The sequence below is a fragment of the Leptonychotes weddellii genome, unplaced genomic scaffold, assembly GCF_054177405.1.
Source record: "Leptonychotes weddellii isolate Sample4059 unplaced genomic scaffold, ASM5417740v2 HiC_scaffold_3815, whole genome shotgun sequence".
Taxonomy (NCBI): domain Eukaryota; kingdom Metazoa; phylum Chordata; class Mammalia; order Carnivora; family Phocidae; genus Leptonychotes; species Leptonychotes weddellii.
In genome coordinates this window covers 455-12,236 of record NW_027985082.1, presented here as the reverse complement: position 1 = coordinate 12,236, position 11,782 = coordinate 455, and the positions used below count along the sequence as shown (strand labels likewise).

General features: G+C 43.8%; 1 non-coding gene across 1 annotated transcript; it reads right to left on the bottom strand.

The window, feature by feature from the left end:
• Positions 1-8: 8 nt before the first annotated feature.
• Positions 9-10,703, bottom strand: LOC102730099 (uncharacterized). The gene is made up of 5 exons (XR_014142301.1): positions 10,575-10,703; positions 8,177-8,341; positions 7,483-7,560; positions 7,080-7,154; positions 9-3,847 (listed from the first exon to the last, which is right to left on the bottom strand). It is a non-coding gene; the product is annotated as an uncharacterized LOC102730099 (transcript).
• Positions 10,704-11,782: the final 1,079 nt, after the last annotated feature.

Sequence of the window (11,782 nt, the reverse complement as noted above, 5' to 3'; positions counted from 1 at the left end):
GAAAATCAGAGCGGGAGACGAACCATGAGAGACGATGGACTCTGAAAAACAAACTGAGGGTTCTAGAGGGGAGGGGGGTGGGAGGATGGGTTAGCCTGGTGATGGGTATTGGGGAGGGCACGTTCTGCATGGAGCACTGGATGTTATGCACAAACAATGAATCATGGTACACTACATCAAAAACTAATGATGTAATGTATGGTGATTAACATAACAATAAAAATTTAAAAAAAAAACCATGTTACGTTCTTAGAATCTGTAATGTATTTGAGGGAAATAACCAAAAGCCTTGTGTGAGCCTGGACAGCTCTTCTCTTATCCCCTCATCCATTCAATCCTCCATACTTACCAACTTTAACTCCTGACACACAACAAAACAAACACGACTCTTATATCCACTTCTCATTTCATCTCATTTCATTTCAACACCTGTTTTAGCCTCCATTATTTCTCACCTGGGCTGTGACCACAGCTTCCCAACTGGTCCTACACCATCCCTCACACTCCCGCCAGAAGGGAAGCTCTATGGAAACTGGGACATGGGTAACCCTAGGAACTGGTCTGGTGCCCGGCAGGTGTTTGATAAATATTTGTTGAGTGACTGTATGAATAAATGATGCTCTCCCTTTCTTTAGTCTTGTTTTCCTCTAATTCATCCTCCATGCCGTAACCAGAGTTATATGGAGAGACAAATCTGGTCTTGTCGCCTCCCCCCCTTCCTTAACCATCCTCAGTGGCCTCCTTTTACAGACCCTACAGGACCCTACATGATCTGCCCCTGGCTACCTTCTCGGCCGCCTGCCCATCCGCATCTCATGTGTGCCCTGGCCAGCAAGACTACACACTTCTATTGTCCATTGGGTCCTGCTCTCTCAGATGCTTCCTTCTCCATCTAGAAACCACCAATTTTTCAGCCTCCACTCAAGGGCACTTTCTCTCAGAAATATTTCCTCACCATACCACCAACCTAGGTCCTCTCTCAAGTCCCAAGACCCCCTGACCACACTCTAGCATTTAACTTACCCTCATTACTCTTACTGCTTCCTGGGGTTGTTTCGCTCTTTTTCCTCCACTAAATCGTTGAGGCTACATCTCACTCGTTTCTTCATCCCCAAAGCCTAGCACAGTGCCTGGCACCCAGGGGGCATCTGATACACGTTTTATAAATGAGTACATGAATGGCTGCAACAACCATGTGATCTCTGGCCCTAGAGTCTTCCATTTAGACCCTGAGAGCTGACTTCCACCTACACGGCAGACCTATCTCCCTGATCGAAAGCAAACCTCGGTGTCTCCTGTCCCCACCCTCTCCTCTCCTCTGCTCCCGTTCCTGTAGTGCCCATCTCAGGTAACAACTACCATGTCCTCTGCCTTCTAGACTTACAGCTTTGTCATTCCGACCTCTCTCGATGACCTCTCCATCCCCAGACACAGCCTTGGCTGACCTTCCCCAGCACCACCAGCACCGCCTGCTCCAGTATCTTGCCTTCGCCTAATACTGAGCTGCTTATCATGCTGGCACTATGCAAAGAGCTTAAATATATTAGCTCACTTAATCCTCACCACAACCCCATTTTACGAATGAGGAAACAGGGAGGAGAGAGGCTAAGTAGCTTGTCCAAACCCACATGGCAAGTGGAGAGCCAGGTCTTCAAAGCAGGCGTTCTGGCTCCAGAGCCCCCACCCATCCATTGCCAGGCTCTCCTGCTACATTGTCTAGGTTAGTACAACATCCTTCTGCCTGGTCCCCCTGTCCTCGTGCTCTTCTCTCCCTCTATCCATCTTCCATGCTACCACCAGCTGTCTTACTTTTTTTTTTTTTTAAGATTTTATTTATTTGAGAGCGAGCGAGCGAGCACGAGCAGGGGGAAGGGGAGGGGCAGAGGAAGAGGGAGAAGCAGACTCCCCCCTGAGCAGGGAGACCAACATGGGGCTCCATCCCAGGACTTGGAGATCGTGACCTGATGCAAAGGCAGATGCTTAACCGACTGAACCACCCAGGCGTCCCACAGCTGTCTTACTTTTCAAAGCCAAACAAACAGTTAGCTGGCCACGTACTGGTCCTTGCCTGCCCCCACTATCCAAAAGTTCACCTAATGCCACTTTGTTTTTATGAAAGACCTACGTCAGTACCTGTTTTCACTAACCGAAAGAAGTCAAAGAGGATTTTTGCTTTTTACGAAATGGTAACCGCTTCTTTGCTTTACACCCCTTCAGCCTATGAAAGGTTTCATAGGATTGCTCTACTTTCCCATAGTGGGGGAAACCTATATTTTCCTATTTCAAAACCTCCATTATTAGCTCCCTATTACTGACAAACATTAGTTCAAACTTGGGCCCTTAAATCCTTTCTGAAACAAGGCAGAATATGAATGAATAAAAAAAATAATTGAATGTACAGTATCTGCAACTTCTTAGCTTACATGGAAGGCCATTGCTATGTGGATCCAGCATACCAGTCTCCAGCTCTCCCCGTCTCACACTCAGGACCCTCACCACCCCAAAACCCCCGTTCCTTGAACCATCAGCCTCATGCCTCCCTGTCTTTCCTCTTCTGGAACACCCTCTTTCCACAACATTTAGGCTGACGAATCTTCTCTTCCTTCAAAGCGAAGCTCGGATGTGCTCCCTTGAAGAGCCTCCCCCAACCCCCACAGAGGAAATCGCTGCAGCCTCTGTACCCCAGACTGAGCCACAGCATGTCCCAGGGCACAGCAACTTATCTATTTGCATTTTCGTGAGTTCTTCAAGGGCAGAAGCCGTGTCCTCCTCCACTCAGAGCCCCTAGCAACTAACCTCATGCCTGACATACGGCAGGTGTTTGTTGAACGAATGAATGAATGGACGGATGAAGCAAGTGGTACAGAAAGAACTTGGGAATGGTTACCAGGCAGCGTGCCCTCTACCAAAGTTACAGTTTAACTGGTCTTCCCAATTTTCTCCAGGATCTGACCTTGAAACTCACACACCTCCTTTAATACGGAACCAGACATCAGAAAATGATTGGCAGTAGTAGAATTTGGCTCCCTCTCTTCCTGCCATGGGCCTGCGAAGTCTGATCCTCTGAGAGGTTCTAACAAAATAATTAACTTTTAGAATAATTACTCCACAGCATCAGCATTTATTGAGGTCCATTATGAATATTCCAGGGACTGTGGCAGGCATTCGCACACACAATTTCACTTGATAATCCCAACTCAGTGAAATAAAGAGGGATGTATGCATTTAGCAGGCTGTAAAGCTTCTCAGGGGCAGGAGTTAAGACTTACTGCAAAATATATAAAAGCCATAATGCCTAGAACAGATAGTCAACTGTTGTTTCAAAGCAACACTAGGCTAATTAAAAAACATCAAACGCCTACTCGTCACCTACCAGGTGCCAAATACTAACCAGAAGGTGTGTTAAGTTAGGCTGCAGAGAGGCTGTAGGGTATTTCATGCGGAGCACTGGACTGAGAATCAGGGGACATGGGTTTTAGATTCAATTCTGCCACTTACAAGTTACAAACACATCAAAATTTCTTTGAGCTTAGTCACTTCATCTGTTGAATGAGACAGTTGGACCCAAAGACCTCAAAGGCACCTTCCAGTTCTAATGTTCTATAATCCTATTGAGTCTGCCTGGCTGCTTAGTAGAAAAACATCTACCTCCAGCCGACTTGTACTGAAACAGAGGAGAATGTAAAAATACCAACAGTTACCAATCCCAGCAATTGTGCTTCCTTCCGTTACGTGTGAACCCTTGAATATTTACCTGTTCTTCTAATTGGAAGTTCTTTTCTAAAACCAGAAGCATGTGGTCCCGTAAGGCTGAATGCTCATGCTCCTGCAGGTTCCCCCGTTTATCCTTCAATAGGAAGACGAAAGGAAGTCAGGTTGTTGAAAGGCTCCAAAAATGAAGGTGGTGGTGGGATATTCTGCTAACGCAGACTGTGACAACTTTGCTTACTTGTCTAAAGGTGGGTTGCAGGAAAAAATAGCCCCTCCTGGTCCCTTTTCCAGCTCCAGGATTCTAAGGTGCCCATGAGACAATTTTAAATTTACAGAAACAGAGAATCAAGCCACTGTCAAAATTCTCAAAAGCAGATTTCCTTCTGTGTGCTGGAAATCTAGGACTGTGGGTTAAGTGTAGTTATCATCTCTCAACTAGTCCCACATAAAATCTATCTCCTTGGTGGGTTAGCTTCAGATCAGTGTCAAGCCTAGGTGAGTTCTCTCTCCTACCAAGCACACATTTCCATGCTGCCTTCTACCAAAGGCCAAAGGTACGCAACCTGATAGTAATTTCAGCCCACACAAATTTGTTGCCCTCAAAATCAAGCAATATGTTTGCAAGAATAAAGGGTAACTTCTTCCCTAATCATTAAAATACTGAATTGCAAACTGCCTCTATTACTAGTAAAAGCAAATGTTAGGTGTTCTGGGTGATTCCATGGACCTAAGTGTGCATTAACCATCAATTTCCCTCCAGTTTAGGAATGGCCCCTCTTCCAGAGAACAAATCTCATCCTCAGCTTTGGTACTGAGGTGAGTTCTAGAGGACAGCCCAAATGGGAGTTTAGGCCTAATTGTAAAGAAGATTTCTCTCAGAGCTGGAAAGCAATTCTGTATTTCGTGCACTGAAAAGGTAAACCCTATCTGTTTTGCAGCCAAGACAATCACTGGTTTGATATGTGAAAATGTATGGACTCTTCACTGATTTTTTTTTTTTTAGATTTTATTTATTTATTTGAGAGAGAGAGCACATGAGAGGGGGGAGGGTCAGAGGGAGAAGCAGACTCCCTGCCGAGCAGGGAGCCCCATGCGGGACTCAATCCAGGGACTCCAGGATCATGACCTGAGCCGAAGGCAGTCGCTTAACCAACTGAGCCACCCAGGCACCCTCTTCACTAATTTTTTTTAAAAAGGCTTCTCCCAATATACATTTTCTTCCAATAGGTTTTTAAAATAAGAGAAATGTATGCTTATGTCAAATAATACAGCAAGATAGAGAATGAAAAGCAAAAGGCTCCTTCTCTCCATCACCACCCCCAATTCCCTAGTCTCTCACTCACCAGAGTCAGCGACGATATATACACATTTTTAACTCAATGAGATCATAACCATATTCAATTTTTTAAAATATGTACCTTATTCTTTTATCAAATGCATGCCATTCCCAAATACAAATATATACACTTACATAGTCAGCACTTTAGTGATGGGCTTACAGGTTTTTAGTTTTTTTGTTTTCTTTTGCTATATAAACATCTTTGTGTGAGTGTGTTTGTGTATGTGTGTAATCATTGCATACTTATGAAAGAGTATCTATGAGAAATTCCTAGCAATAGAATTATAAGGTCAATGTGTGGGTTCACTTTTTTTTTTTAAATAAAGAACCTTTTATTTTACTTAATTTTTTAAAACACTAAGCTGTATGCCCAACATGGGGCTTGAACTCACAACCCTGAGATCAAGATCTGACTGAGCCAGCCAAGCACCCCTCAACTTTTCATAGATAATAACCAAACTGCCCTCATAAAAAGTTATATATTATAAATTGTATTAATCTTTGTCAATTTGATGGTGAAAGTTTTATTTCTTGCTATAATTTACATTTATTTAGGAGTGAGATGGAGTGTCTTTTTTTTACATCTATTAGTCAATTGAATTTTTTCTGGAACTACTCATATATTCCTTTGCCGATTTTTCTATTAAGTTGGAGAAGCTATTTACATGTAACAATTTTTGTATATTAAGGAAAATACCCTTTTTGTCTTGTCATATGTTGGAGATATTTACTTCCAGTTTGTGGCTTGCCATTTGACTTTATTTATGGTATTTTAAAAAATTGTATAAAAGTTTCAAATATTTGTGGTTAAACATCAAAATTATAGCTTCTGGTTTTGTGTTAGTCATCAAAGAAAGATCTTTACTTCAAGAATAAAAAAAATTCACTCACCTTTTCTTCTAGTATTTTTATGATTTTTTAAAATAAACTTTTTATTTGGAGTAATTTTAGATGTACACAAAGTGTGAAATAATATAGTGCATGATATATCTTAATGCCTAAAACTTTGATCCATCTGGAATATGTTAAAATGAGGTAGGAATCAAACTTTTTTTTAAATTTATTTTATACAATTTATTGAATAATATTTTTAAAGGTCTTTAATAGGTAATAAAATACACTTTAAAACATGATTTCAAATCAATTCTATTTCAGAATACTTGGTGATAGACCGGGGGTACCAGAAAACCAAGATTTATAATCATCAGAATTATAATCATCAGAAGAATGACTCCAGAAAGTCTCAAACTCTGGTAGAGGCAATGGAATCCAAATTAGAAAAATTACCATGATGGTTAATTTTTATGTGTCAGCTTGGCTGGCTATGGTGCCCAGTTGTTTGGTCAAAACTAATCTAAGGGGCACCTGGGTGGCTCAGTCGGTTGAGCGGCTGCCTTCAGCTCAGGTCATGATCCCTGGGTCCTGGGATCAAGCCCCACATCAGGCTCCCTGCTCAGTGGGGAGCCTGCTTCTCCCTCTCCCACTCCCCCTGCTTGTGTTCCCTCTCTCACTGTCTCTCTCTGTCAAATAAATAAATAAAAATATATAAAAAACCCAAACAATCTAGATGTTACCGTGAAGGTATTTTGTAGATGTGATAAACATTTACGATCAGTTGACTTTAAGTAAAGCAGATTACTCCCCATAATGCTGTAGGGCCACATTCAACCAGTTGAAGGCCTTATGAGCAAAAAATAAGGTCTCCTGAAGAAGAAGCACTTCTCCTCAAGACTATCACATAGAAACTCCAGCCTACTGGTCTGCCCTGCAAATAATCTGACTTGCCAGCCCCCTCAATCATATAAGCTAATTTCTTAAAATAAATTTCTATCTATATATCTATATGTAGATATGTACCTCCTATTGATTCTGCCTCTCTGGAGAACCCTGACTAATAACACTGCCAGTCTTAAAGTTCTTTCAAAGTGAATGTCCTTCTGCATCCTGAATGGAATCAAAGAGTAAAATAAACCTGCCAAATAAATTACACAGTAGAATGTAGAGGCAGAAACAAAAAGGCATCCCATACCTTTACAGTACATCCATAGTGCTTAAAAGGACAGTCTCGTTCAGCTTCAGGACACACAGCGAGGTGTTCATCCACCTACAAAAGGGACACCTCATGCTACCGAAATTCATCACCAATTCTCCAGCTGCCTGAGAGAACTACAGCATGCAGGGAACCCCAAGGTGGCCTGGGAAGGAGGGAGGAAACAGAAGGGGAAAAGCCACGCTGAGGCCTGGCGGAGGGAGAGCTACGGTATAAATGGAGAACTCTCAGGGAAAAGGGAAGGGGACACAGAGACGTGGTTATCATGGGTGTGCTTTAAATCTTGGGCCTCAGCCTGTGGGATTTGATCAAACACACACCACAGTGGTTAACTAAAACTTTATCTTACATAAAATCTACTAAGAGATTCATTTACAGTTACCTCAGTTCTTGGAATAATCTGCAAACACCTGTTAGGACAAGATACTGGGTACTCAGGACACAAGTTTTCTTCATGATTCTGAAACAGAGAAAGGATGATGAAACACAGCCAATCCTTGCTTCCCAGGGTTCCCTTCTACAGCCTCAGAGTGTTTATGCATATGTCTCTGGGGATCTTATGTGGCTTACCCTCTACAGGAAGGTACAGCCTAGTTCCAAAAAGGACTAAAGATGGCCGCCTCCTTCCCATGAATTCAATTCAGTTTTCCAATTATTCCAAAAGAAGGTCAGAGGGCAGAGGACTCACGGAGGGCAGACTATGGGAGTCATCAGTATGTCTCCTTCAGTACATGTAAAAGGTACCCATGATCTCCTTCTCTGCCTACATCCTGCCACTCCAGTCAGATCAGAGCCCCCTGAGGACATAGTATCGTCACCTCCTTGTGACCCTGCACCCAGCAGCGCTCCTTGCACACTCACACTCAGTAGTGCTCAAACAATCCTTCTGCCAATGATAAATGAGTAGAGTCCTACTCTAGAGTCCACCAAGAAGACTTTTTGCTTTTTACAGAACTCTCAGAAAATTCTTTAGACCTATTTCTGTACAAAAATAAATTCAGTAATGTCCCGATTCACTGTGACCGCTCAGGTAGAATTTAGTCCCATAAAGACAATTCGTTTTTCTTTCTTTTTACCTGTAGATAGATTACTACCACATCTTTTTTGCAATAAAGGCATTTTTCCTCTCGAAAATGGCAACGTGCACTCAAATGTTCTTTCAGATCTTTCCGAAGGACTTGTTCCTGACAGTTCTCATTAGAACACTGCACAGCTTGAAATAGGCACTGTTGGAGGTGGTCCTGCAACAGAAAAAACAGGCCAGTGGGCCGCACTGACCGGGGCGGGGGGACAGGGGGCCAGCTGGAAGCCTGGAGGGAGGGAGGACACGGGGGGCAGCTGGGCAGACCAAGGCCGTGCCAGTCTTGTTTGATAGGAGTTGGGAGGATAGGGAAGATGGCTGGAGAAGGAAGCATGTTGAGTCTACTTCAGATTATCTATTAGCTCAGATTCTCAGGTTAGTTCCTGAATATTTTCCTTAGGCTTGCTGAGTGATTTACCCATTCTCCAAAGACATTTTTAATTTCTTTTTGCACCCCCGGCACCAAGTACTAATCTCTGCACAGCGGATGGCAAAAGCCAGGATGGAGGGGAAAGACGGAAGAAGAGCAGGGCATGTCCTAAGTGCAGGAAGGAAGGGAAAGGATTCAAGAGAGTAATGGGGAGAGGGAGTGGGAGCTGTTCCAGAAGTGGTCAAGAAAAGCAGACAGAAGAAATACAGGATCCCAGGCCCAAGAGAAGCTGGGAATGGTCAGGCTGTGGTCAGAAAATGTTCTCCACCAGAATATGAGATAACGATGACATGGACATTACTCATTCCAGTATTCTTCATGGTAGAGATTTTTTTAAAGCAGGAGGCATACCTTAATAAAACCTCTGGATCACAGCAAGTTATTGTGATGGTCCTGTCCCCTGCGAGATCTCCTAAAACACAGCTGGCCTGTTACTTGTTTTTGTAAATAAGGTTTTTCTGGAGAACAGCCACCCATCTACTTGTTTACATACGGGGGGGGGGGAGGGGACGATGGGGGGGGCTCTGCTTTCCCTCTGAAAGGGAAGAGCTGAGTTGAGTGGCGGATACAGAGACTGTATGGCCAGCAAAGCCTAAACATTTTACTAACTGGCTCTTGACAGAACAGTCTGCTGACCCCTTTCCTGAACGAGAGAAAAAGCAACCAGTTTTTCTGCAGGAGGTAAATAAATATTATAGCTACTCTCCTTTGCCTCTAGTAATAAGAAACAAAGAGACCACTGAAATCCGTATCTTCTCCAAAATTCACTCTCACCGAAAACAGTCAACACTCATCAGGATTCCACTACCTGGGGAGGACCTACACCTCACCATGCAAGCCGGGGTGCGGGTGGGGGGCAGGAATGAGGGGAAACACAGAAGAAAACAGGTGAAAAGAAACCAGCCACTGTTCTCCAGAAGCTGATGATCTGGTCACAAAAGCTGATGAGCTGGATGGTCTAACTTGAGCCTCATTTCCTGCTCAGGCTTCGTGACAACAAAATTGGAAAAGAGGCCCTGCTCTAGGGCCTGACTATCAAAATGTGAGAAAGTTCAGGGAAGTTCGGTGAACCTCCAGAAAAATCCTGGGGTTAACGGGGAAAGCATTTACACGTTAGGAATTCAGTGCCTGGGGGTTTTGGAGGCAAGGTGGAGAAAAGGCTGAATCACCTGAAATGTATTCCAAAATGTGTGGGTGGGAGAGGAAAATTTCAGCAGCCCCCAAGCCATTCTCTGGAAGCTAGAGATGCCTGCTTCTTATTCCTGCACAGTGTGATCAAATCCGCTACGGGCCTGCCATGGCAGAGCCCCGTTTCCCCATTTCCAGTTTGACATTTACCAAGCTTCCGGCTTCTCCAGCTGGATGGAAGAACCAGGCAGGGCAGTTTCATGTGAAAGCAACTTCCCTTCGCTACCCCTACACTTCATGTGTTTGCAGCTCATACCAATGCTTCACCTTTAAACCACATCCCAAATCTGATCTGGTCTGCATTATATGCCTCAGATCACAAACTAACAGCCACGGCCCACAGCTGCTGGGAACCACCCACCCACCACCTGCCAGTACTTTCAGGCAGGGTCTCTTGCAATCATATCTTTCTGAAGGCTGCCATAGCTTCCACCCTGGGGACCCCAAATCCTTCACAGTTCCCCACAAATGACACATCCTTTTGCCCCGCATGTCCCACATCTTCTCTTTTGGATCAATGACCCCTAACCCATAATCTAGGTCTAGCACAGATAGTATTCCCTCCATGCATTCCAAACAAAATGGACCTTTTCACTCACACCTTAGCCCTTGGTGTGCTGTACTGTAGCCAAATGTATTGCTAGACAGGCATTCTCTGAGAGCAACCCAATGAGCCCCGTACCATGCTTGGCCCAGGAACTGACACATAAAGGTGTTCAATACACGTCACTGGAAAAAATGACAAAGGCAAATATTGGTCATGAGGAATACCAACCTGGTATCGTCCCAGAATAATCTTGGCATTACATCCAGGAGCATTTTTGCAATACACATACAAATTGAGGACTTCCCTTTTGCAGCAATTGTCTTTGAACACCTAAGAGAGAAACATAATAGGTCTCATACATTCCAAAGCTTCAGAGCAATGTGAATGAAACTATTATTAATTTGGTCTTCAGATACATCTCAAAAGTCAAGTGGAAACTTCCAGACAAGTTGGAATGGAAATAACAGATTCAGCACCATCAAAGAAGAGGCTTTCTCAGACATGTTTCCGACAAGCCACTAAACACAAGTCAGGAAATTCAATGCTTGGTGCAGTAGGCTGCAGGAGAATCTCACGGTGCACTTGACCTTGGATGCTCAAAGGTCAGAAGGTGGGCTGTGGGGGAGGGTAACGCTTTCAGCTTCCTGTCATAGTGTAAAAGTTTGTATTAGTCATCAGGTAGTGTCACGGAGGCCGTGCTGACTTGCTATTTCAGCGCACACCAGGGGTTGGCAAACTTTCTCCATAAAGGGTCAGAGAGTAAGTATTTTCAGCTGTGCAGGCCACGATGCAACCTTTTCTTTTTCAACTATTCAGCTCTGCTGTACACAGTACTTAAACGGATATATATGGCTGTGTTCCAATAAGGCATTATCAATGGACACTGAAGTGTAAATTTCGTGTAATTTTCATGTGTCACAAAACATAATTCTTCTCTTGATTTTTAAAATAAGTTGTTTCGAAATAGTTAGAAGACTCACAAGAAGTTGCAAAGATAGTACAGAGCTCCTGTGTACCCTTCTTTGGATTTTTTCCAATGATTTATAGGAAAACCATTCTTAGCTCACAGGCCATACAAAAACAGGTGGCAGGCTGGATTTGTGCCAACAAATCTCATGTTGTAGTATGCCAACCCCTAATCGAGTGGGTGAGGCACACACAAACACAGCACTGTCCTCTGCGAGGCATTTGCAAAACACAACATAAGAGCATAGAGAAGGAGGGATGCCGGGGTGGCTCAGTCAGTTATGCGTCCACCTTCAGCTCAGGTCATGATGCCAGGGTCCTGGGATCAGTCCCACATCGGGGTCCCTGCTCAGTGGGGAGCCTGCCTCTCCCTCTGTCTGCCACTCCCCCTGCTTGTGCTCTCTCTCTCTCATTCTCTCTCTCTCTCTCTCTCTCGCTGATAAATAAATAAATAAATAAATAAATAAATA